At 33.8% G+C, this 27,612-nt stretch overlaps 1 long non-coding RNA gene across 16 annotated transcripts; it reads left to right on the top strand.

Annotated features, from left to right (window-relative positions):
• Positions 1-8,336: 8,336 nt before the first annotated feature.
• LOC141642208 (uncharacterized) lies at positions 8,337-17,326 on the top strand. Of its 16 annotated transcripts, none has more exons than XR_012543209.1 (10): positions 8,337-8,669; positions 8,868-8,923; positions 12,322-12,615; positions 12,809-12,931; positions 13,896-13,997; positions 14,092-14,230; positions 15,088-15,136; positions 15,254-15,379; positions 16,329-16,431; positions 17,018-17,326. It is a non-coding gene; the product is annotated as an uncharacterized LOC141642208 (long non-coding RNA). The 16 variants fall into 16 exon arrangements; XR_012543212.1 differs by having other exon boundaries at positions 8,338-8,669; positions 8,868-8,888; XR_012543207.1 differs by lacking the exon at positions 8,868-8,923 and having other exon boundaries at positions 8,341-8,669.
• Positions 17,327-27,612: the final 10,286 nt, after the last annotated feature.

Genomic DNA, 27,612 nt, shown 5'->3' with positions numbered 1-27,612 from the left:
AGCATACCCTTTGATCCTTTTAGAGATTTATATGTCATTACACTAACTGTGGAGGACACCAGCCCCAACAAGCTCCCACTTGTCCGTACAAGTGTATGTGCAATAACGTTATCCGCACTAACTGGAGGACACCTGCTCCAACAGATCCGCTGGTTCCTTAATATGCTTGTCTTACTTTAATTATTCAGTAACTGACCCCGTTCTGTTTTGTAAAATCTGCGGTGATTCATTCGGGGATGGTGAGCAGATTGTGACAGGTGATGCAGTTGATGAGCTTTGGGGCTGTCATGGGGAGTCACCACGCAAACTTAGCTATCACTGTCAAGAGTTCTAGTTGTCGTTTTATAGTTGTTGGTTTTGGATAGTTCTTTATGTCGGATTTTGAGATCATGTAAACTTTACTTTATCGTTCTTTAATAAATGTGTTTTGGACTGTTGCTTTTGATATATACTAACCTCAGGCAACCGAGATGGTAACAACCTTTCATGCTAGGATAGTCCTTAGTAAGGTACCTTGGTATAAGGGGGTGTTACATTAAGTCAAACAACAGGGCCTTAAGCTTAAACCAAGATTTGAAAATTAGTTAGGTTAGAACTTAGACTGAATTCGTAATATGTAAATCGAAAAAACAATTGCAAATTTTAACTGAAATTTTCATATTTTACATTTCATAGAGTGAGCTGTCACCACATTTGATGTAAAACTTAGCTAACTTCCACGTTTCAAAGTATAAATTTGCAACGGAAAATACAAGATACGAATTATCTAAGAAAATCTATCAAGATCCCTTAAGGCCTAACTAATACGATGTATTATTCAAGTCAATAATCTTCGATACTATTAAGATTTTAATCGTGATTTAATGTCATACCGAAATTTAATACCGCGGTGTATAATACAGGTAAAGTATATATAGCATATGACAATAAATAGAACAACAATAATGACATTAGATGAGGGGGAGAGAACACAACACATAAGTAACTATCAAAAGGACCACTTTCTATTTGAACACCAAAGCCACATTAGAATTTAAGAAACGTTGGCCCATAAAACCCCTATAAAGTTGTTAACGAGGTTGACACTCTATAAATAAATCACAAATTCTCATTATAGACGGACATTATTCATCTATACGTATAGACAGATACCATTTTCCCTCACAAAATACTCATTTGTCATAAAGTGGGAAGCACATGAGAGTGCCCCACCTTGTCTCCTCTACCCATTTTATTAGAGGTCTTTACCCGTCTGTTCGCCCCACCCGTCTATACCAAGACCTATTATAAATAAATTGTGCTCTCTAGACTTGAGGCCAATTTGCGCCAGGAGGTTGCAATGTCCCTATCAAGTCTATCAATTTTCATATGGATCGGTAGTGATCGTATGATACGTCGATTTATGTTAGCCGATCCTGATTTAATAGTTTTGGATTATTAATTTGGGTTGAATTCACCACACTTGATTCTTACCGGGTTACCACCTCACCATGGTAGTCTATAGGTCTCAGTTTTTTTCGTCACGAAGCAAATTACATGCTGACCAGGCCATGAGTGAATTTTCGGGAAAAAAACATTTACAATTACCTTTCTTTAAAAAAGATAATTTTGAGGAAATATAGATAAAATTGACCTTTCGACTCTAGGTAAAATTTAAACCTTACTTCGGCTCATATATATCATTACCCTCTTTTATGATTATCAGTTTATCACCAATAACAAACCTCTAAACTCTTTTGCTTTCATTGTCAATTTATTTTTCTTTTTGGAGGAGCGGCATATGCATTTACTTATCAATAAATGTCGCCAAATTAGTAGACCAAATAGTTAGATATATGTAGGTCCATTTTAGATGATTTATTTTGTTATTTTGGTAAATTTCTATAGAGAAATTATATGAGAATCTTACACCATTCACATGGACTACAAGTCAACAATGGCCTGAATGCATCATTCTGTTCAATTTTAAGATTTTTTTTTTCATATAGTAGCACAAAGAATATTTCAATTGGAACTAGTGTGTGATAAGTCCATTAACAAAAAAAAAAAATTATTGGCTTATTGGCTTGTGGTTGGGTAAAGAGTATCATATTCTATCTCGAGCCTGGATAAGATATTATCGAGAGTAAATAGAGTCCTGATGATTAATTTATCTAAAATATGTAGCGGATCTTAAAAAGATATAGAGCATGTTTGGCCTTGATTCTCAAAAATGAGTTTTTGTTTTTCAAGCTTAATTTTTCAAAAGTGTTTTTCAAAAGCAGGAACAATAAATAACTGCTTCTATTTCTATGGGCAAAAATATGAATTTTTAGCTTTTGAGAATTTTTGTTTAACTTTTAGAAAACAATGTGTTTGGCCAAAAAGTGTTTTTGAGTCCAAAAACATTTTTACAAACTAGGCCAAACACACACATAACAACATGGAGCAACATTTGAACGTTAAATTTATTTTCTTAGAAAAATACATTCACTTAATAATCGAGTTAAAAGAGGCTAAATGCTAATTTATTTACTAAAGTAGTAAATATACTTAAATTTAAATTGTCTGAGACTGGGTCCTTTCCTGTCATAACAAAAATCACCCTCTGTGACTTAAAAAAAAGGTTTATGTATTTTTAATGGAGGGATGTATCAAATTATCCGAATAACTTATGCATTATGTGCAAATTAATCCTCTAAATTTCATTTGTTGCAAATTAAATTAGCCTTATAAGTTTCCAAAAATGTGCAATTAAGCACAAATCAGGTTGTTTACCATTTTTTAACTAAAACCTATTATTTTCTATTATAAAAACCATTTTCAATATATCCATTAAAAATTAAATACAATATACGAACAAAAATTAATATAAGCAAAAATTTGGTCATATAACTTTTCATTGTAATTTCACTAAAAATTCTCATCTTATGAATATTTTTTCACCAAAAAAATATAAAAATATTTGAACATGCTTTCTAATAATTAGAAATTTTAGGATTAAAATTTGATTAATAATTTTAACTTTCAATAATAGTAAAATATTTAATTTAGTAAATTTTATTCTTGAAAATAAGATATTATGGTTAATTAGTAATTTACATATTAGGAGAAATTTATGGGGCCGATTTGCTACGTTTATAAGTTAAAAGCTTAATTGCACATAGTATCAAACTTATGGAGGTGATTTGTAATTCCGTTTAAATATTAAAACAAATCAAATATCACTTATTTGAGCATTTAAGACACATCTTTTATTTTTTTCCTATATATTTACTTTAGTCTTATTCATCATATTATTAACCAGATTTAATTAAGCTTAAGACCGATCCATCCGTCTCAACAAAGAATTTGTCATTTAATGACCGACTTGTATATATATTGACTCATGCATGTATCAATGCGGTGAATCTCCTTAAAAGTGAATGTCACATGTGCTATATAGTAATTCTCATATCGTGTTCATGCATGTACGTACAACAAAATGTACAATTATTCTGTCTTACTTCCCTTTTCTAGCTTCTCAATCTTGTGACAATATGAAAACTAAACTGGCATCGTTCTCAAATAGCTAGCTCCTTTACCTTTAGCTAGCCTGTGGCACCTACCTCTACTTGAGGATATGATGTTCTACAGTTCTAGTTTGAAACGGGTCAAAATGAGCTTTTACCCATATGACCATATCAATTCGATGTCTTAAAGAGTCATATATTGTAAACAATAAAAAAAAAAAAAAAAGAAAAGAAAAAAAGAAAAAAAAAAACAGATCAAATATCAAACCTACTTAAATAGTTAGATATGCATTTATTAAACAAAAATTACATATGGAAAATGTCGGTATTTTTCTAAGTTTGTGTTAATAATATCACTAATAAAAACACCACGATGTCAAAATAGATATACATAAATGTATATTCAATATATCTTCAATTAACTAAAGTTGGCTGATGTGAGTGGTAAGGGCTCTCATCTCTTAAAGAAGTGGTCAGAGATTTTATTCCTGACTCTTGCGAATGAAAAAGTCAAACTTAGGAGGGTCAACCCATTAAATTGACTTTAGTATGTTAGAATATAAAACGAATCAAGGAACTTCAACCATCAGCTTAAGCTTTTGGTTGAGATGGTTCCTTGACATAGTATCTCGAATGAGATTGTCCCAACTGTCGATAGGGGATTCTCCTAGTCAACATCAAAAAAAATATATATCTTCAATTAGGCCTATATTCAGTGGCGGAGCTTGTCAACACAAAAAAAATATATATATATCTGCAATTAGGCTTATATTCATTGACGGAGCTTGGAGTAAAAGATAAGCTGGCCAGCCAACGCTTAAACTATAGATTTCATGTATAAATATGGATAAGTGAAAAAGTTGGAGGAAGTAATTTGTTAAAAAAGAAAAAAAATGGCCTTATTATTTACAATAAATGGAGATAAAAAGCTTATTATTATTAACACAAATACAGAGACAAAAGCCTTAAACTTATGTTTGTCGACAACAATAATATTAAGATTAAGACTGGTAGGACAATTTGGTTTAAATCTCTATCATCACGTCATTTCACATAGTTAACGACTTAAAACTATAAATTAGGGACCCTGAGTTATGAATACATGCATTGTCCAAACTATTAGGCTAAATCAAATCTCATAATAACAATGATACATCAATATATCATGCATAGTATACAAGGTACTTTGCATTATTGGATGGTCATGTCGAAGCTCTTCAATGGTGGAGCGAGGGGGCTAGCAGGGTGCTCGCTTTCATTGGAAAATGAAAAATTCGAAGTTTTTAGTTAATTTTTGGGATTTTTCAACTTTACTTTATGACATTATCTGTTTGACCTCTAACAACAAATTCTGCATTCGCCACTAAATCCCTCCATACCCATGTAATAATACAAATACATAAAAGACATATGGAGTACTCCATATTATTTTCATTGATTTAGATTAAAGTTACCTTCACTTTAAATAGAAAACTAGGATAAGGGGCATAACTCACATTTTAACATTGATTTCAAATCATAAATGGATTAGAACATAAGTTAATGGTAATAGTTACCTCACAAAATGGTTAATATATACACATAAAAAGTACGTAATCACATCACGATGTCGGTAAATAGATAAAGAGAAATAGGATATCATGAAACAAAATAAGTAAACAACTGACTAAAACCCTTTTCTTTCTAACTTAATTTTAGCTTATTTTAATTCAGTTCAGTTCAATTCACCTCATTTTTTCACAAACTAACTCTTACTTTAACTCTATTCAGCTCAGCTCAAATTCATTTTGTACAGTTTAGTTTAGTTCAGCTCAGCTCTATTTAGTTTACTTCATTCCAGTTCAACTCCTTTAACTGAAAAGAACAGGGCCTAAAACGAACTGGGTATCGTTCCTTTTTTTTTTTTTTTTACAATTTGCAACTCGATGCATCTATATACGAGACACACATTGCATGGGATCTCAACATAAACGCGTAGTCCCAACAGTTTAAGATAGGTCCTTATCAATCATCAAAGCATTTAAAAAGAGACATAGAAGTATATATACATTATGACATATAATGTGTCATCACCTACACATTATTAAAGACAAATTGTCGGTTTTGGCATGCATATTAATAAACCTATGGAGTACGATTATTGTAGATCCACAAAACCGTTTTTAGAACCAATTGTGACACATCAAAGTACCCAATTCCACACACTCTTAAGGCTCATAATTGGACATGAACCCACATCAACTTGGAAATATCTTCTAGGAAATTGAGTATGTAGTCTAGTGAATTTGACATCTTTGATTGTTGAATACCTCGAATTTTTGCTTCAATTAGTAATGAGAATGACTTTAGGAGGAAAAAAAGAGGACAAAATGTTGGCTCATTAAACCAAATTCATCACATATTGTCCAAATTCATCACCTAATTCTTATAATAAACATTATTTTACCTAGATCAATTTAGAGTAAGTGAATTTTATAAAATGTTTCTACAGATTATGATGAGTTTTGAAAGTTGTGTGAGACATGACTAGGAATGGCAATGGATCCAGGATCCGCTCCAGATTCGTAGGACCCGATCCGCATGGATCGGATATGGATCCTAATTTTTGGGACCCGTTGGATATGGATCGGATATGGATCCATTACTTATTAAGCGGATCTGGATCTCATCACTCAGATCCAGATCCGATCCGCATACCCGTTTTCAATAAAAAAAAAAAACAAATTATCAAATTACTCATTTAATGACTTCACAAGTCATAAATTTATAGTATAAAAAAAATAAAAGTTGGTAGTGCATGACATAACTTAGTGGTTGTTACTAGTTATGCCACTTAATTTGGCCACTGACATTGAATTTTGTAGACTCTATGCCACTTCGTATTTCTAAAAGATGAAGTTGAAATGCTATTGTGTGCGTACAATATGCCAATAACCTAGTTTGTTATTGGCACACTTAATATCGCATGAGTAGTTCGTGTTACTTAACTTATAACACTATTGTGTTTGTTGTTTATTTTGATATTGTCTTAGATCCGCATAAGATCCAGGTCCGACCCGGACCCGTCGGATATGGATCTGGATCTGAGAAAATTGGGCCCGTCGGATATGGATCGGATCTGGATCCAATGTGGAAAATGCGGATCTGGATCTGGAACTAGCTGGATCCGGTCCAGATCCGGCCCGTTGACATCCCTAGACATGACTATATATATGTAATAAATCTTAGATTCAAATCCATACATGTAGGATCGAATTTATTTGAATTTGGCTCATATCGTTGAGATGAATTAGATGTTATCCTCAAGACCTCAAGTTTTTTTCTTATTTTATTTAAACATGAAAACTAAAGTAGAGGAGTAGTCAAAATATATCATAGTTCTTTTTATTTTTATAATCAAAGCTGTTTCGGGTAAAAATGTACTTGATGGTTAATACAAATTACACGAGACTAATGAATGTTTTGTTGTTGGCTAAGTCCGATTCGATGCTGATGCTCCTTGAGTCCTCAAACTTGAGGTCGTTGGACTTGTTCTATTCCTCTTAGCTGAGTTCCTGATGAAACAGGGAACAAACCTAGCCTCAGAAGGTTTTGAGAAAAGCCCCTCCGATACCTAAGTCAGTCTTTGTTCTCACTTTGGGGTCGATAGGGTCTGTGAGGAGATTCCCTTAATTAGGCAACTAATTGTAGTGGGAAAAAGTGCTTAAAGAGTTAGAGATTGAATATCTTTGGAGCTGAATTGTGTTCCTATTTATGGGGGGCAATTTCGTACGGACCAAAGGGACTCAAGTGGCACGTGGCTCCAACTGTATAGCTGACCTGGCATGGACTGGCAATTCCATCAATGAGCCATGGTTGAAGTTCATTATCCTCGCCTTGGAATAGATTTCAGTTTTCTTGGCAGCATGAGAGTCTTGCTTTGAACCATTTGGGCCTTTGAGGGCGTCACATCGGCCTCAAAACTGGTTTTGAGCCTAATAGCTTAGGCCTAATAATTGTGCCCTAACAAAAGTTATAGTTTTTTTTTTCTTTTTTATCCTTGAGAAAAGAAAAACTACGTATTTTGCATCCGTTATTGTAGTTTCATAACTCTCTTTATGGAACTTCAGCTCTAAAAATTTGAACCATGGTTAGGAATAGTATTTCAAGTTGTACAAATTTCGACAATTGTTTTTTTAATAATCAATAGAGGGATTTTATTAATAAATAAGAGAATTCACGAAAGAATATAGATCCTGATCCTACGGATCTTGTTAATGTGGATTTGAAAGATTTAAATCCACAAGGACTAAATTTGGATCCATTGTGATTTTAATCCTAACTACTGGATCCATTATAACATTTGTGAATCTGAACATATAAAATCTTACCATAATTTATCATTTATCATCCTTAACTAAAAAAAGTCATGTCTATGTTTGGTTATATCATTATGAGTGATAGAAGGTATTGACAAAATGTTTGGATGCTATATGAGATTAAGGAGGGTCCACGACATGACCAAGATCCACTAAATCAGACAATAACGGGGATAGTTTATGACTCAAATTTTGAACCCAAAGGATTTGGCCACCTCTATATCACTAAATTGCTCTGAAGAGATTGCTTCAGTTATCGATAAGGCTGTTCTTCGTCCGAAACTACACCAAATCCTCGGAAAACCAAGACCCAGAAATTGGATCGGATAACAACCAATCAGTTTGCTCTGGTCTGGTTTACAAGTTCAAACCACTTTCTTAACTAAAAAGTTTTTTTCAAAACTGTACCGCCACTAACCATAGACCGGATGTCCGAAAAATCATTATCCAAAAACCGGACTCGAAGACCAGACCGGATGACAACCGGTCCCGATTTTATTTATCCAACCTATTTTGAACACTCCTAAACACCTAATTGTCGGCAAGGCTACTTCTTAATTTCTTATCAACACAAAACAAAATAAATGTAGATTTATGTTGAACCACTTTTGTGAATTTCTCGGCCCACAAACTATTCGAACACTTTTTTACGGGTTGAAGTTGAACAGATCGGGTTTAATAGACAGGACGACCCCTGGACAAATCTCTCCAATTTCTTTCATGAATCATGAATAGAGTAACGGTAATACCTTCGGGTGGCAGTGTAGATGATAAAGAAAGCAGTTCGAAGACGCCTCAGCCTCCCCAATTTCTATACTCTGTAAGCAACCCTAATTAATCCTTCTATTATTTACTTTCTCCGTCTCAATCATTCGTTTATGTTTGATTAAAATACTCCTTGCAAAAAAAAAAAAAAGGTAAACAAATGAATGAGACGGAGGGACTATGTTTTTTTTTTTTTTTTTGCGCTGTTGATTTATTATGTTTCTTGTTGTCTGGTGTTTGCCATGTTTTACAGATTTAACCCCATCACATATTAGTAAGTTTTTATAAGATGAATTGTGTTATTATTAGGTAATTGTACTCCCTACATCCCGATCATTTGTTCACCGTTTTTTTTTCTTTGCGAAGGATATTTTAATCAAAGTTAAACAAATAATTGAGATGAATGAAATAATTACTTATTCTTAGTGTGGATAGTGTATTAGTTGTCTCTTTTAAGTGATCATTAAAATTGGCTTCCAAACAGTGGCGGAATTAGGGGGCTAGTAGGAGCGGTCCCTTCATGCAATAAAAGATTCGGAATTTTTAGTTAAATTTTTCGTATATCTGTTTCTAGTTTACCTTATTGTGAATTGTATTATTAGTTTTCCCCCTAGGCCCCTAATTATAAATCATGGGTTTCGCTACTGCTTTCATACTTGGTTGGTAAAATGGGATTTTTGGCAAAGTAGTTGTCAATATTCTTTTTTGGGGCATGATTTGTCCATTAGTAAGATTGTTTTGGGGAATTGAGGGAACATGTACATTAATAAGTAATTAAGATTCCGTGTTAAGGTTAAGGATGTTGGTAATTCCAGTATATGATCATATGTTGGATGAGGTATATATTGAAGAAAGAATTAATACGGATTATCAACTAGTTCATTTAAGGAATTCGTAACCAAGATTACTTAAGTGTATAATTTGAGGAAAACCGAGTTGTTATATATGGAGTACTTCTTCCATTTATCTCATTCTGTCCCATTTTCCGTTTTGAGGCATTTCATTCATTAAGCACCATGTGTAAATGTAGTAACTTTGTGTTGTCTGACCGACCAATTTGCGGGTTTAGTGCTATAGGAAGGACGCGAAGAAAATGGAACATCATGGGGGAAGAGATAGTCGCGAGCTATTGTTTTTCAAGGATGATACTTGTATTTTTTGTTTGAGAAAATCATAATAGCATGATGATATCTTTTTTTTTTTTGGTGTAAATAGTAGCACAAGGCCAATCGTCCAACACCGTCTTAATGACTACGCCTGTGACCTCTTAGGTACTAAATGATGTCTTTGTGGTCACTAGAGATTGGTCTTAAAGGCCATACTTTGTGTTTTCTTGCAACCAATAGTTGCTTCTGTTTTGTTGTTTGTGAAAAAGTTGTCCAACCTCTAAGTTAGCTGTCATGTGGCTTCCTAATAAGCGGGAAGAAGGTGAAGAGAATTATTCCGATGTCCAATCCAGCAACTTTAGTATGTTTGTGGTTGTGAAATATTTCTTGAGAAGGGGTCGGGCCGTCGGGGTATAAGAAGTTTTCATATGCTGGTTGGTCAAAGATCGTCTAGTTTATTAAGTTGGGATCTTTGTTACAGTAGTAAGTATTCATAGACTTGATACATCGCTGTTACCTATTGGATTTTGTGTGAGGATCCATTTAATATATCATTCCGGTTTCGACATCTGAGCCATAAATTGTAGAAATCATCTTTTAATATTAATATGCTTTCGACATGAGATTGTGCTTAGCTTTCAAGAGTGTCCATACCCATTACCCACTCATTAAATTTTACTTCTGAGTTAAGCTGTCAAAAAAACCTTATCTTCTTCCTTGATCAATGTCTTATCAAAGCTCCTTTCTGAGTCTTACTAGCTAGTTGCTTTCCTTTCATAGTTATATTTCCTCACAGCCGTTACGGCCAAGTCAGATTTCTCTGTACTACAGTTTTGTACTAAAGCAGTATGATCTCCCTCTTCTCTACTTTTGAAATAAAGTAACGAACTAATCAACTGAAGCAAGAAATTAAATACTCCGTATTATTTATGACCTTCAGAATCTCATATAGAAAGAAGAACTTTAAAATGGAAGTTCACTACTACAGAAAAATTTGTTTCTAGCTGGTGCAGAGATTTGCATCAGCTACCAATTACATCCCACGACATATTTATTAATGACAGATATGTCTATCAGACTAGTTCGAATTCTCAAGACTTCGTGTTCTGTTTGAAGGTGCATATTTCGGATTGACACTTTGTAGTTATGGTTTAGAGGTAATTGGAAACTGGACATTCTTTTTAGAGCTCTGCAGTTTATAATTTAGAATGAGCGTTACCTTTAGGGAAAAGTTCATTTTAGTTCCTTGAGGTTTTAGTTGATTGCTCCTGTGTGAGTGTGTGACCTTGAGTCTTCATTGTTAAAAGGGTTTTAGAATTAAACCTCCATATGAAAAAATCTGCATGCTCATCGTTCATTCTGTATAGGTCACATAAATGTTACTTGGTGGAATTCTCTTTTTTCTGTAGTCGAGTTGTAGCCGCTAAATTTCAAACAATTGGCCCAATTTCCAAATTTCTTTTGTTATGACCGAAGTAGGCCTAGATTTGTAAATTTAACTAGAAACTTCCTACCAGCTCCTCATTACCTCAACTGATAGAAGTATAGATGGGTTTATCTACTCATTTTAGGTTTTCCACTTTTCAATTTCTACTGGAGCCAAATTCATTATTATTTGTTTTCGGAGTATATTGTACCTGTAGCATGTGGCTGATTATGGGACGTAAGGAATCACAGGGCCATATATGGGAGACGTGGGAGCCTTTTAGGCAATGGGTAATGTTGTCGATGTATATATTAGATTTAAATTAAATGTGATTAAGCCTTTCTGAGGAGCAGTTTACTCTCTGTATGTCTTAAAACTCGTTTTCTGAGTGCGCCCTCATTTCTAATGATTTCCAAAGTTTTTTGAGCTCACAACGACAATATTAGGCATGAATAAAAGTTAGTTCACCAGCGATATTATTCATAATTTGTTTAGGAGCCATCAGTCATGCACTTTACGCCTCAAGATCCCGTAGAGGATAAACAATTTCCTCAAGACCCACAGAGGGTTATAGATTATAACGTCCCAATTGAAAGTCCAAGTCTCTTCTTCTTTGATGGTTCGTTTATCAATTTAAGTCTGTCAGCATCTTTCTACGTTTTTATTATACCCTTACGGGTTGAGTACTCATGATCTGTGAAGATAAGCGCTTAATAACCCCTGAAAACAGGGGAATCACATTATTTGCGAGACTGTGAGAGTACTAGTAATTTTTACTTTGACCTGCGGTTATTAAATAATACTCCGTAATTGTTGTACTATAAAATGTTAACATGATTGTTGTGTGATTAAGAGCCAAAGAGCTGTCTTTTTGCTTTCACCGGCATCATGCATTAATGCCCATGTGAACGGATGTTTGATAAAGTATCACGGAGTATAAAACAAGGAGCTTTAAGGGTTTTCGTTATTGATATTAGGTAAATCTATCAAGGACAAGTTTTTTTTAGCTTAATCATTAAAATCAAGAATAATGTGTTGATCTTAGCTGAGCGTAACATTTGGTACCTCTAAGTTCTCTTCGTCATTATTGTCGACACTTTGTTTCCGTATCTATATACATTATGCTGTTCTTCCTAAAACATACTCCGTAAAAATTAATTTGAACATGGATGCAGGTCATCTTGCAAAATCATATTCGGTAGATCTCTGATAGAAGCACCAGTATGAAATTTGCTGATTATGCGCACGATATGCATAATCCTCATAGAATGTGAAAGGGATGGCAACTTCCTTGCAAATTGATAATGCGTGCGCTTTAGCTATTTTGTGCTAAGCCCTAAGCTTTTTAAAATACCCAACACTTGTCTCATATATTATTGCATGGAATGGCTTTATTGCGGAGTACTATTGGTAGATGCAACGGATCATTCGGAAATATCCCACGGTGTTTCAATCACATGCATGTTGTTGTAACGCTCTATACACCCGACTCCTTACCCCATTGTCCCTCCATACACAACACTTTTAAGGCAATAGTATGATGTCGCTACTGGATTATTGCTTGGAAAACAATACTGAAACCTGTAGATTTTTTTCAGTACAGATACTATATATCTTTCTTGTGTACTGACCAATTTGAGCCTTTTCTGTGATCTCCTTCAGCAGGGAACGATGCTACTTCTAAAGTATGTCAAGACTTGAGCCAGTCTTCACTGGGGCGAGTTTTTATATAACATCAGATTGTCTTCTAAAGTTTTTTTTTTTTTTTGACAGCATTCTTCTAAAGTGAGTATCTATCTTCTTTCTGTAAGATTTCATATTTTTCCAGGAACATCATCGTTAGCTTTAGTTTAGATTGAAATATGGATTACCTAACATGGAATATGCTTCATGTGCCTGCCCTGGCCATATGAGTAGATCTTGAAAAAAAAAAACTTGCAACTTCAGTTGGCCTTATTTACGTACGATTGAATATTCAGTAAGCAGATCTTTTGCTTTTTTAGTTTATTGCGTTTCTTTCTTTTTTTTTTTTCAATTGTTTTCCATTTGCAAAGAAAAAATTGATCTGTAAGTAATAATATCCTCTCCAGCCAGTTTTCAATGGTTGTGCGAATGTTGGTTCAAAGTTGTAGCTGTAACCGATATTCAGTAAATGCCATGAAGCTTTAATATGCAAGTTATTTCGTTACGCAAACAAATCTTGTACTCTTGTTTAACTTACGCCAATAAACCAATATGGAGTATGAAAATATGTGAATTTGATGGGGTAATTTGTTTTTATGCAAGGATCTAACTGTTTTGCCCTTTCTTGTCAAATTTAGTCCATTGATCACATGTTCCATTAATGTTAACTACCTTTCGTGTAAAATCTTCCTACACTAACTAGTAACTTATGTAAAACATCTTACCAAAAGTCACCCTTTTTGTATCACGATTAATTATTCTTAATACGATCAGTGACCAACTTAGTTAGTAGTCTATTTTATTATCATTAGCGATACATACCCTATTGTCTTTATTCGTGATGTGGGTATATTATATGTTATTGTAAGACCGTTTTGTTGGATTCCTGCTCGTTGAAGCTATATGTTTAACTGCAGCTGGTAGATTCAATTTTGCAACTTTTGCTGGAAGGTTAAGAATAGTGTTGTGCCAGTGCAATCTGCTTACTATAAAACTTGTTGCTTTTTTACTCTTCAGTATTTTTCCCATAGCCCACTGGTATTGATTGGCAACTTCTTGTTTCCAGATATAGTGATCCGAGGTTGAGACTTGAGGTTGAGTTTGCTGGCGACCAAGTTCCTGTGACTGTACAACCCTGCTGCAGACAGCAAGATTAGATCTGTAGAAGGTAATTTTGTTAAACAAGTTATTGCTCTGTTTCGATTCTAGCCTAACTTCGTGCTTTTTGGTACTTAATGATACATTAGCCCAATGAACTACAGGAGTTCAATGCAGGCTTGACAAAATAAAATCTACCAGTTTACGAGTTGTTATTCGTTTACGTATTATGTTAATCGGCTGGACAAGTTATGGAATTACATATTTTAAAGTTCTCATTTGGACAAGTTATGGAATTGCAAGGTAACTATTGACTTTCATGATCTATTCTACATAAACTTACGCCATTATTACTGGTCATGATCTACTCTACACAAACTTAGGCAATATATACTTTACATAAACTTATACATAATTGTCAAATTTTCGTTAATATCAAAAAATCTAGATGTCAATAAATTAATTTGTTGCTATTCGACATAGTTCATCTTTCATGATCATTATTGTTGTCGCAAACGTATACTTCAGTTTCGAGTTTATTATTTATAATAATGATGATTGCAATTTATCTTGTACTACACGCAATGTCGAAAACCTACTTATTCATGCTGTTTATGGTGAATATATCGGTTGTGAGATACGAGTGCATAATTGGTAAATCGTGTATCACACGCAATGTCAAAAAGCTACTTATTCATAAGCCTACAGGCAACGTCGTCAAAAACCTACTTGTTTATGGTGGCAACTTCCTTGCAAATTGATGATGCATTGATGCTGCCCCTTTCCCATTGTATGCTAAACCCTAAGCCTTTCAACATTCTACTTGGCTACCTCTGTTTCAGATATTATTGCATGAAAATGGCTCAATCTAATTTCTTATATTGCGGAATACTATTGGTTGATTCAACTATCGACCCAATTTTCACTATGGATCACTGGGAAAGTGTTTCCAGATTCCAACACATGTTAGGGTAAGGTTTTATAGGCCTGACTCCTGACCCGATTATCCTGCCATACACAAGAGCTTGTAAGGCAATAGGGTGATATTTTACTGGAGTATTACGTGGAAAACATCCTGAAACGTTTAAATGTACTAAGTACACAAACTATCGTTCTTGTATACTTGCCATTTGAGCTTCTTTCATGTTCTCCTTCGATAGGGAGCGATGTTACTTCTAAAGTACGTCAAGACTCAAGAGACAGGCTTTGGTGAGTCGAGTTTTTATATAACATAAAATTGTCTTCTAAAGTGTCTAAATGAGTATCTATCTTCTTTCCGTGAAGTTTAATATTTTTCCAGGAACATCATCATTCGCTTCTGTTTAGGTTGAAATATGATTACCTACCATGGATTATGCTTCAAGTGCTTTGTCCTGGCCATATGAGTAGATCTTGAGAGTAGCAGCAAACCAAAAGTCTTGCAACTGCAGCTTGGCCATATTTACTTATGGGGTAAGCCAAACTCTTCTGTTCTATGTATTTCTGTACGATTGGTATTCATGCCTAGTTAAACTCTTCTGTTCTATGTATTTCTGTACGATTGGTATTCATGCCTAGTTAAGCAGAATTTTAGCTTTTTAGTGCATTACGTTTCTTTTTTGTTGTTTTCCATTTGTGGAAAAAATCAATCTGTAAGTAGTATCCTCTCCAGCCAGTTTTCATTTTTCAATGGTTGTGTGAATCGTGGATCGAAGTTGTAGCTGTAACGAATATTCAATAAATTCCATGAAGCTTTAATACCTTTTTCTGCATCATATACCATGTGATTTAGTTACCAAACAGAAACATATCTCGTTTTCCTGTATAACTTACACCGATAAACCAATATGGAATATGTGAATTTGATTAGATAAGTTGTTTTTATGCAACTGATCTTAACTATTTTGCGCTTTTTTCTTGTCAAATTTAGAACGATCACTTGTTCTGTTATTGTTGACTACCTTTCGATTTAAAGTCTTCTTACACTAACTTATGTAAAACATCTTATGCAAAAAGTCACTTTTATGTATCATGAGTAGTCATCTTTAATACGATCAACGACCATCTTAGTTAGTAATCTGTTTTCTGTTGTTGGTGGCCGTTTCACCGTTAACTCGACTTCATTGTTTATAACCTACTTATGTAGTTATATCACAGCTATACGGCTATACCTACCCTTTTATCTGTAATCGTAATGTGGGTTTATAATAAGTTACTGGTAGACCGTTTTACTGGATACCTGCTCGTTGAGATTGTATGTTTAACTGCAGTTCTGATGGATTCAATTTGGCAACTTTTGCTGGAAGGTTAAGAATAGTGTTGTGTCAGTGCAATCTGCTTACTAGATAACTTGTTGCTTCTTTGCTCTTCAGTATTTTTCCCTTAGCCATGGGTATTGATTGGTAATGTCATATTATTACAGATACAATGTTCCGAGGTTGAGGTTGAGTTTGCTGACGGCCAAGTTCTGGTGAATGTACAACCCTGCTGCAGACAACAAGATTAAAACCGTGAGGGTTAAGAAGGTATAATTTTTAACAAGTCATTCTTCTGTTTCTCTTTCAGCTTAGCTGCATGCTTTTCGGTACTTAATGTTTACTATAAGCCGAAGAATAACAGGAATTCAATGCATGCTTGACAAAATGAAAACCTACCTGTTTACGAGTTTATATTTGTTTTATTATGTTGGTCGATTTGTATGAACTTTATCAAGCGCATCTGAAAAATGAGTAAAACTATAAATAACGCTTGTTTGGGTAAGATGGCGGTTTGTGTATCCAATTCTCTATGCAGTTTCTTTTACCGATCATTCAGATCGTGCACATATGACCCTATTTTGATTTAACTCAGTATGGGAGCATTTGAGGCAGAATCTGTAGCAACAACTTTATTCTTGTTTCTAGTTGAATACTTTAGGGTGAAACGATATCATGGCTTCAGCCGGGTTGCAAACAGGAAATGATGCTGTTATTCTCGGCAAAATAAATGTTGTGATGTTCCTTGGGATAAATGGTTTGCGACAGTAGATAGCCCTAACTCAGTGATGGATCAAGGATCTTGAACGAGGGTGCATATTTTTCCTCAGTTAACGAAGCTATGTTTTTTTAACAGGGTGCATATCTTGAAGTTACTATGCTCGAGGAGACAACGCAAATTGCACATACAGAACTCGCCGGAGCAGAAGATCTCATCTGGACAAATTTTGGAATGGCAAGGTAAAAATAATTAGTGGTCACAAACTTGTACATTACCATTGTTAAATTGACCAAGTACTTATTAATCAATTTATTTCTTGCTCTTCTAACACAGTTCAATTATCGTACACAAATTTATCCTGAAGTTTCGAGATTGTTATATTAAGGGTTTATTGTTAAAAACTACCTTATATTTAGGGGTATTTGTAAAAATACTACCTTATGTTATTTTTCTTGCTTTAGACTACCTTTGTTTTCTCATTTTTTGGTCAAAACTACCACTGCTGAAAATATGCCAAGATTTGGTCGATTAAGCGACATTAACCTATCGCACATGACTTTGTTAACATCAAACAACAATGGCCAACCGCATCCAACCCTCAATTTAACTTCACATAAGCAAAATTTATGTTTTAACATTTCAATAATAACTACGAACATCTACAAAAGTTAATCGAAGGTACATTACGATTTCTCAAAATCTTGCCTAAGCAAGATTAAAACATAAAAGAGTCAAGGGTGATAGATTTAAGCCGGAAAACTAACCAAATTTGTCTAGATTCTTAGTGTAGGTAGTTATTGACCAAGAATAAAGAAAACAAAGGTAGTAGAAAACAAAAAAAAATAATGTAAGGTAGTCTTTTTACAAACATCCCTAAATATAAGGTAGTTTTTGACAAAAAAAACCCTTATATAAATGAATGTAATTTATCTTGTACTACACGCAATGTCGGAAACCCTAATTTATGTTGTTTATGGTAAATATATCGGTGTGGCATACATAATAATTGGTAAATCTTGTACCACACGCAACATACTACTTTTTCATACGATCTAGGATCAAATACCAACACCACTTGAATTAAAGACGATGTTCGTTAATATCGTTATAAATCACAAAATCTCATTTGTGACCATCAATATCCGTCACTCTTGAGTGACGGATACCATTTTACCTCACAAAGTACCCATTTTTTCTCTCTCTGTAACACTATTCACGTGGTCCCCTTTCTCCACTAACCCATTTTGTTACCATTTTAACTCACAAAATATCCGTCACAAATGGTAACCCGTCACAAGGGAGACCAATTGGTTTAACTTAAAATAAACTAAACGATAATGAAATAAATGATATTTTAAAAATTCTTGCGAAGAAATAATATTCTGTATAATTTTTTACTATGATTATCAACAATATGTTTGACATAACTTACCTCTCATAGTTCTCCCCCGCATATTATACCAATCAGGTTCATCTTTTTCTATAATGTTCCCTAAAATCAGATTCGTCTTCCCCATATATTACAGTCATATTTCCTCCCCTATATTACACCAATCAGATTCATCTCTTTCTGTAACGTTCCCCTAAAATCAGTTTTGGTCAGCAATAAGTCCCGTGCATGATAAAATGAAGTGATAAAGTCACCCTAAAATACAATGTATAGTGTGCACAATATTTGAGAGTACTTTTTTCTCCTATTTCTCTCCATATATTAAACCAATCAGATTCATCTCTTTCTATAACGTTCCCTAAAATTAGTTTTGGTCAACGCTCACCAAAACCAATATATTATTCTACAACAATAAGTCCTCTGCATGGTAAAGAGAAGTGATATCGTCACTCTAAAATGATATGTATGACATTACTCAATATTTGAGAGTACTTTTTCTCATATTTCTCCCCATATAATACACCAATCAGATTCATCTCTTTTTATAACATTCCCTAAAATGTTTTGATCAAAGCTCAGCAAAATCAAAATAATGTTCTACAACAATCAATCTCGTGCACGATAAAAAGAAGTAATAGCGTCACTCTAAAATAAAATGTAGCTTATACTCAATATTTAAGAGTACCTATTTCTCATATCTCTCCAAATATTACACCAATCAGATTCATCTCTTTCTACAAGGTTCCCTAAAATCAGTTTTAGTCAACATAACCAAAAACAAAATAATGTTCCACAGTCTACACCAATGAGTCTCGTGCATAGTAAAGGGAAGTGATATTTTACACCAATCATATTTATCTCTATTTGCAACAATCCCTAAAATCAGTTTCAGTCAACATTCACGAAACCGAAATAATATTCTACAACAATAACACAATTATGGTGTTCCTCAATATTTTAAAAGGGGTATTTTGGTATCCATAAAATGTAAGATGATTTTATATGTGAAATGTATCGATTATATTTCGAACAAATATAATTATAAATCAAATTAAAAGGATGAAGAAATTAAACTCAAAAATTAAAAAGAAAAACATATTCATTATCATGATGGAATAATCCATCACATACAATGATACAATTAGATCTCTATTATCATAGAAATCTAAATTACAAAGACACAAACATTAAAACATGACACAAACATGACAATAAACACAACATAAAACAGAAAAATACTTGTGTCCTCCCTACCTCCAAAGAAAGATTCCCATTTTGGTCTTCCTTATTTGGGTGTAGGGAGGACGTCCTCGAGAGTACAAAAGTAGTTCTCCCTAAAACACACAATTAAACATTATTCAAATAAATAAAAAAAAAAAAACTATAATTTTCCCCTTAAAATAAAGACACTAAAATTTGAGTTCTAGTTCCACATCAGACAAAGGCTTAGGGTTTGTTGCACCATCCCTAGCAACATTGAACATTATTCCCTCAATCATCTTAAACCACTCAACTTTAGTAGGACCCACTTTCTTAACCCGCCCCGCCTTCGGCTGCACCCATGGCTTGAGATCAAGAGGCTGGAGCAAGAGTAAGTTTGAGATCAAGAGGCGGAGCAAGAGTAAGATTAAGATTACATTCATTTTCAATAAAAGGAGAAGGAGCAGCAGGAGGAACAGGAGCAAGAGGGAATAATGGCTTAGTAACTGGACCACGGCCGGGAGGCGGAATGTGGGTCCTACGATGGTGTTCTTGGTCTTCCTCGTACCTAAACCTTAACCTACAAAATTCACACTTATAACGAAACAACAATTTATAGTAAGTTATTTCCCTTTCTTCGGCGGTTTTTACACGGAATGGCGATGATGGTGGATGTACATGTTCTTGTTCTGGTAAGGGTTCATTATTGCACTTGTTAATATCATCGTCGTCTTTGGAAAAAGACGACAATGATGGTATATGGTTTTGGTTTTGGTTTTGGTTTTGGTTTGTCAAGGGTGCATTATTGCCCTTGTTAATATCATCGTCGTCTTTTTCAGCAGACGACGATGATGGTAAATGGTTTTGGTTTTGGTTTTGGTTTGTCAAGGGTGCTTTGCCCTTGTTAATCATAGGTCCTACAACTTCGAGTCCTTGTTCGACTCGAGGATTAGAAGTTGAACTTTCAACACTTTCAATTTCGATATTTACGACCTCAGGTTCAATAATTTCAACCTGAGGTTCGTAAAAACGAACTGGATAAGGTTTGGCAGGACGTACACCACCTCGAGGTCTAAGAACACGAAATGGACGTTTGGAAGGACGAGGACGAGGTTGAGGTTGAGGTTGAGGTTTGGAAGGACGTCGACGAGTTTTTCTTGCTCGGGAAGGACGAGGAATATCGTTACTTGCTCTTATTCTTAGTGCCATTGATGGAACAAATAATTAGAGCAAATAATAATAATTTTTTTTTTGTTGTTGTTAGAAAAAGTTGTGTAGGAAAATGTTGTGTTGAAAAATGAAGAAATTAGGGCTTTATTTATAGGGTATTAAAATGAAAAGGTGCAAGAACATGACCATGTTTGAAAAGTCATAAAATAATAAAGATTTATTTCTTTTATTGTATTAATAAAATTGGAAAAATAAAATCAGAAATGAACGTGTAAATGGGTATTTCTTAGCATAAAAGGTCTTTTTTTTTTGAAATATTTATTGACAAATTAAGAATTATGTTTAATTTATTTGGAAATAAATAAATATGATCGTTTTGGATTTTTTTATGAAAAGGTGGCAAAGAAATTTGTGAAACGATATCATTTTTGGGTTGTTTGCCCCTAGCCTTGCTTTCTCTCGTTTGCATAGGGAAGGGATGTAGACATGAAGTATGTTTCTAATTTAGACCCTAAATTTAAGGGTAAAAACGTAAAATAATTGAAGATTTTAAGGAAGTAGATTACAAATGAGATCAAGTTTGTTACAAAATATCAGAAATTACTAATTATTTTATGAGACGGTCTCATGATAATCGAGTCAAAATGTATAATTTTTCTCTTGTTCATATTTTTGAAAAGAGGCGCGTATCTATTGTTAATGTCGTCTCCTCGCGTTGTCATTGTTTATGCATGAAACAACACGAGCACGTAAAAGAAAATTTAGAAAAACAAATACAAGCCGATATGCAAAGCGAGTCTGTCTCGGGCAAAATACGCTCTGTAAGACTGTAATATAAAAGTATTTAGACTAAAATGGAAGAATGTTTCATACAAAATCCGCTTCATAAATATTTATTTTACATGATGTATCTCGAAATCATCCCGTGATCAAACCCGATTGTTTTCTTATCCATTGTTTTTATTGCCATAATTGTTAGAGGACATTAACTCCGGAAGTCCGGATTAAGGCTATCTTTATCCAAGCTCAAAACGGGTCTTAAGTTCTTATAATTTATTTCTAAGACTCAATTTAGGTTCTCATATTTTTCCACTTTATTCTCAGACTCATGCTTAGAGTCATAAAAAATAATTTATTCGTCTAATATTTGATGGAGGTATTATGAAATGAAGTTTAATACCCAATAAATTTTAATTTCACCCATACCTCTTGGCCACCTTCATTGGCCCCTTAATTTGGTTTTAAACTCCATAAATTTTCCGACACATTTAGATTGAACAAAACAATTTTAGAAAGGAGTCTCATACGTTTATGGTATCATATTCCATTTTATTCCATTCCATCATCTTAAACCAAACGAGCTCTTACAATTTTATATGAGATTCACTTCTCCACTCACATTTACTATTCATTCACAAGTCTCTAAGACTATCTTTATCGTTATACCCGATTTGGGTCTGAGGACAAGTCTCGTGCAAATCTGAGGCCTAATAATCATCTTGAGATAATTAATGTACATTAACTATTCGTAATAATCTTGAGTTGACTCAACTTAAGAGTAGACCTGAAAAACGAGTCAACCGAGTCTGGTTTGGGTTAGGTTTGCAAGAATTTGGTTCAGGTTGGGTCGAATAATTTTTGTTTTATTATATATATATATATATATATATACATTCATAAGAATTATTGTAAACAAATTTATCCTCAAGTTTCAAGTTTGTTATTTATATATGAATGTAATTTATCTTGTATTACACGAAATGTCAGAAACCCTACTGATGCCTGTAATTTATCCTGTTATTTATGATAAACATATCGTGTGTGCTGGAGACAATCGGTAAATCTTGTACCATACGCAATGTCAAATAACTACTTTTTCATACGATCTAGGATCAAATAACAACTCAACTTGAATTAAAGACGATAATGTTCGTTAATATCGTTATAAATATATATCAATTGTGTTTTCACATATTTGTAAAGTAGTAGTTCGTTATCTAATCACGATTCTATTTTACTCTCACATAGTAGGTTTGTAGTTAAAATAAATTAAATGAGAATAAAAGAAATAACAATATTTTGAATTAATATTTAGCGATGACAACCTTCAACAATATGTTTGACATAATTTATTTCTTATAGTTCTCCCCACATAATACACCAACGGGTTCATTTCTTTCAACAACGTTTCCAAAATCAACTTTGGTCAACGATTACCATAACCAAAATAATATTCTACAACAATAAGTTCCTTACACAGTAAAGGGAAGTGATCACTCTAAGATAAAATGTATGGTGTTACTCAAAAATATTTCTCCTCATATATTACACCAATCAGGTTCATCTCTTTTTATAAAGTTTCCTAAAGTTAGTTTTGGTCAACGCTCACCTAAACCAAAATAATATTTTAGAACAACAAGTCCCATTCACGGTAAAGAGAAGTAGTAACTCGCTCTAAAATAAAATATATGATGTTACAAAATATTTGAGAGTACTTAGTTTTCATATTCATCCCCACATTACACCAATCAGTATTTGTCAACGCTCAGCAAAATCGATATAATATTCTACAACAATACGTCTCGTGCTTGATAAAAGGAAGTGATAACGCCACTCTAAAATAAAATGTATGGTGTACTATATATTATTTCCTAGTACTTCTTTTCATATTTCTCTCCATATAATATGTCAATCAGATTCATTTTTTTCTATAACGTTCTCTAAAATCAGTTTTGCTCAACGCCAGACAAAAAACAAAATAATCTTCTAGAATAATGAGACTCGCACACGGTAAAGGAAAGCTATAATGTCACTCTAAAAATAAAGGTATGATGTACTCTAGCCTAAGAACTATTGTACACAAATTTATCCTTAAGTTTCGAGTTTATAATTTATACATGAATGTAATTTATCTTGTATTATTATTGTTCCGGGTGTATTTCCGAAGCAAGTATTGTTACCACTCGTAGCTTGTAGAATGACGTCTTTGATTGAGTCCTCCTTTGGCCTCTCCTGAAACAATGAACGAACTGAGGGCTCGGTTTTGGCCGAGCGTACTCACTCCGACGCTCAAGTCAGTAAACTTAAGAGGATTAAGTTATGTGTTACTTGGCTAAGTATATTGTAGAGATATAAGGAAGATATTACCAGATTGTGAGGTGTTTAAGTTATTTCGTGGATCCTTTCCTCAATGAGGGTTGAGGAGTATTTATAGACTTTCACCTTTTGTCACGTATTGACCAAGTGGCTAGCAGGTGGAAAGACTGATCTACCCTCGGCCGAGGGACCCATGACAGGCCGGCGGGCCCTGTTGACTCGCCGCCGAGGGGTCTTGGATATGAGTACGCGGATATGTGCCCCGGCTGGCTAGTTGTCTGGCCGAGACCCAAGTGACAGGCCGACAGGCTGAGTCGGCTAGGCTGTCTAAGTCGTTGACTTGCTGTGGATATCTTTGACCTTGCTCAATATATTGACTCGGTCAGCGGGTGCAGAATATGCCCCATCAATTATACATGATGTCAGAAATCCTACTGATTCCAGTAATTTATCGTGTTGTTTATGGTAAATGCATCGTGTGTGGCATACTGCATAATTGGTAAATCTTGTACCTTACGCAACGCCAAATAACTATTATTTCATACGATCTAAGATCAAATACCAACACCACTTGAATTAAAGATGATGATGTTCATTAATATCGTTATAAATATCACTAGTGTGTCACATATTTATAAAGTAGCAGTTCTATCTAATCACGATTCTATTTTACTTCAACATAATTAGTTTGTACTTAAAATAAATTCAATGAGAATAAAAGAAATAACAATATGTTTGGCATAATTTAATTCTTATATTTCTCCCCTCATAATACACCAATCGGGTTCATCTCTTTTATTCTACATCGTTTTCAAAATCAACTTCGGTCAACGCTTAGCATAACCCAAAATAATATTCCACAACAATAAGTTCCATGCACAGTAAAGAGAAGTGGAGCATCTTTAATGGCGAGCTACATTATATTATACCTTGACTGCCACATAGGTATTTATAGCAACCTTACTTTTAAGCTACATACCCTTACAATGTTGTTGAGCTGCATACTTCTGTAGCTTTAGTAAGCCCACTTACATATCAACCGATAAAAAGCAAGCTCCTAGAAATTAAGCATTTAGCTTGGTAGAGCAGGTGTAGCTTTCAAACGGGTTGTATATTTCTCCTCCGATATTACGTACATCAATCAGATTCATCTCTTTCTATAACGTTCCCTAAAATCAGTTTTGGTCAACGTTCACTAAAAAAAAAATATTCACAACAATAAATCCCCAGCACAAGAAGTTGATAAATGAATCAACTCAACCAAAACCTTAAGGTGATGGTTGAGGCCCAACTATTATAAATATTCCTATTATAAATATTCCTATTAGAAGTAATAACTCACGGTAAAATAAAATGCATGATGTTACACAATATTTTAGAGTACATAGTTTTATTCATCCCCACATATTACATAAATCAGTGTTGGTCAACGCTCAACGAAATCAAAATAATATTTTACAACAATAAGTCTCATGCTCGATAAAAAAGAAGTGATAACGTCACTCTAAAAAGTAAAATATATAAAATGAAGAGTAAATTAAAAATTACCCCCTTTTAAAATCCTGTTTTCTAAAATTACGCCCTTATATATTTTTTTTCCAAAAATTACTCCCTTAAGATGCACTTTTATCAAAAAATGCTTCAAAATTCAAATTTAGGTGACTTATTACGTATATTTTTGAACTTAGTCCCCATTGTTATTTGTTTTAAAGTATAAATTGGCTAAGACACAAACAAAATAAGTTCATAAAATGACGTAATAAGTAACTCAAGTTGCTGTTTTGAAGCAATTTTTGATAAAAGTGCATTTTAAGGGAGTAATTTTAGGAAAAAATTATATAAGGGAGTAATTTTAAAAAACTGGATTTTAAAAGGGAGTAATTTTTAATTTTGGTGTACTAGATAATTCTGAATACTTCTTTCATATTTCCCTCCATATATTACACCAATCAAATTCATCTCTTAGTATTATAACGTTCCCTAAAATTAGTTTTGGTCAACCCTCGGCAAAAAAACAAAATAATGCTCTACAACAAGTCTCGCACACAATAAGGAAAAGTTATACGTCACTCAAAAAATAAAGGTATGGTGTTACTCAATATTAGAGAGTACTTATTTCTCATATATATTCTCCCTATATTTTACACCCATTTAGGTTTATCTCTTTTTACAATGCTTTCTAAAATAAATTTCGGTCAATAGTCACCAAAACAAAAATAGTGTTATACAACAATAAGTATCATGCACAGTAAATAAAGGGAAATTTAAAATGTCACTCTAAAATAAAATATATTGCGTATCTATTATTAACGTAACCTTGGGTTGTCATTGCTTATGCATGAAACCACACGAGTACGTAAACGAAGATATAGAAAAAACAATATGAGCCAATACGCTAAGCGAGTCTGTCTCCGAAAAAACTAAGCTTTTGTGATATATAAGTATCGAGACTAAAATGGAAGGATGTTTCATACAAATCCGCTTCTTAAATATTTATTTTACAAAATTTATCTCGAAATCATCCCGTTATCAAACCTAATTGTTTTCAATTCTATTTTTTCTATTGCCATAATTTTTAGAGGACTTAACTCCAGGTAAAGGCTATCTTTATCCCGGACTTAAAACGGGTCTTAAAATCTTATACTCCGCAATTTATTGCTAATACTCAATTCAGGCTCTGAAGATTTTTCACATTATTCCTAGACCCATGTTCAAACTCAAGAAAAATTTTTAGGAGTATTTGGCTGCAGGCAACATTGAAATAGAATGAAATATATTGAATACAATCCACTATTTGGTAGGGCATTATGTTATTGAGCTAAATACCCAATGAATTCCAATTTCACCCTAACTCCTTGGAATTTCATACACATTACATTCCCCCTTGGTTTTAATAAGCTTCATTCCATCCCCAACAAATTTAGATTGTACCAAATAATTCTTTGAAAAGGAATAGATTTGAAACCTTGCTTATACTCTAGATAGTACGAACACTCTTCTTAAGCAACCGTACTATGACCGACACTCGTTGTACACACGCCTAAACGTATCGGATACCTATAAAGCGTGTCTAATTTTCTTCATTTACTTAGGCACGTGTCCGACGCGTATCCATGGCATTTAGGCACGTGTCCGACGCGTGTCCTTGGTATTTGGACATCATTTGGGGTGAATGATGTTCTTTAGACGAGAAATGAGATGTCGAATGAGATTGATTACAAGATGAGTTTGGGTGGGAAATGAAAATGAGTTAAAATTAAGCCCAAGTTTTACTATCACTTTTATAAATTTAATATCCGCGAAAGTGGTAAACAACCCCCTTAAGTTTACTTCTACGTGAGATTAAACCCCTTAAGTTTGATTTGGAGTAAATAACCCCCTTAACTTTGCTATAAAGTAAAATCAAGCCCTTTTATTTTTCCGGTCAAAATCTCACCGGATTTTTCAATTTCTCACCAATTTCTCATATCGATGTACATATTAGGTATAAATTTCTCTCGGATACGTTTACTTTTTCATTTGTATACTCCCGTCATCAAGTAAGGGCGGTGATGATGATCCTCAAAAACTGTCGAGTTGTTTACCCGGTAATCTGATCAAATCCAAGGTTTGCCAAATTGGTCTTCCCCTCCAAAATTACAAATTAAATTGTTGAAGATGCAACTATTATTCCTAGCATCATTCAAGGGTGTTGGTAGGGAAAAATATGTTGTGCGACTATTGAGTGTGCGCAATTACTGGAATTCATAATTATTCTTAATTCACGCATTTTAGTCGGCATTTTGATGTTAATATCAAGAGTATGATCATATGTTTTTTAAGACGCTATAAATATTGCGGTACATCTACATGTATAAAGTAATAAGGAGTGAAA

Source organism: Silene latifolia, chromosome 2, assembly GCF_048544455.1.
Source record: "Silene latifolia isolate original U9 population chromosome 2, ASM4854445v1, whole genome shotgun sequence".
NCBI lineage: Eukaryota > Viridiplantae > Streptophyta > Magnoliopsida > Caryophyllales > Caryophyllaceae > Silene > Silene latifolia.
The sequence above is the reverse complement of the archived record's forward strand: the minus strand, read 5'-3'. Positions and strand labels throughout refer to the sequence as shown.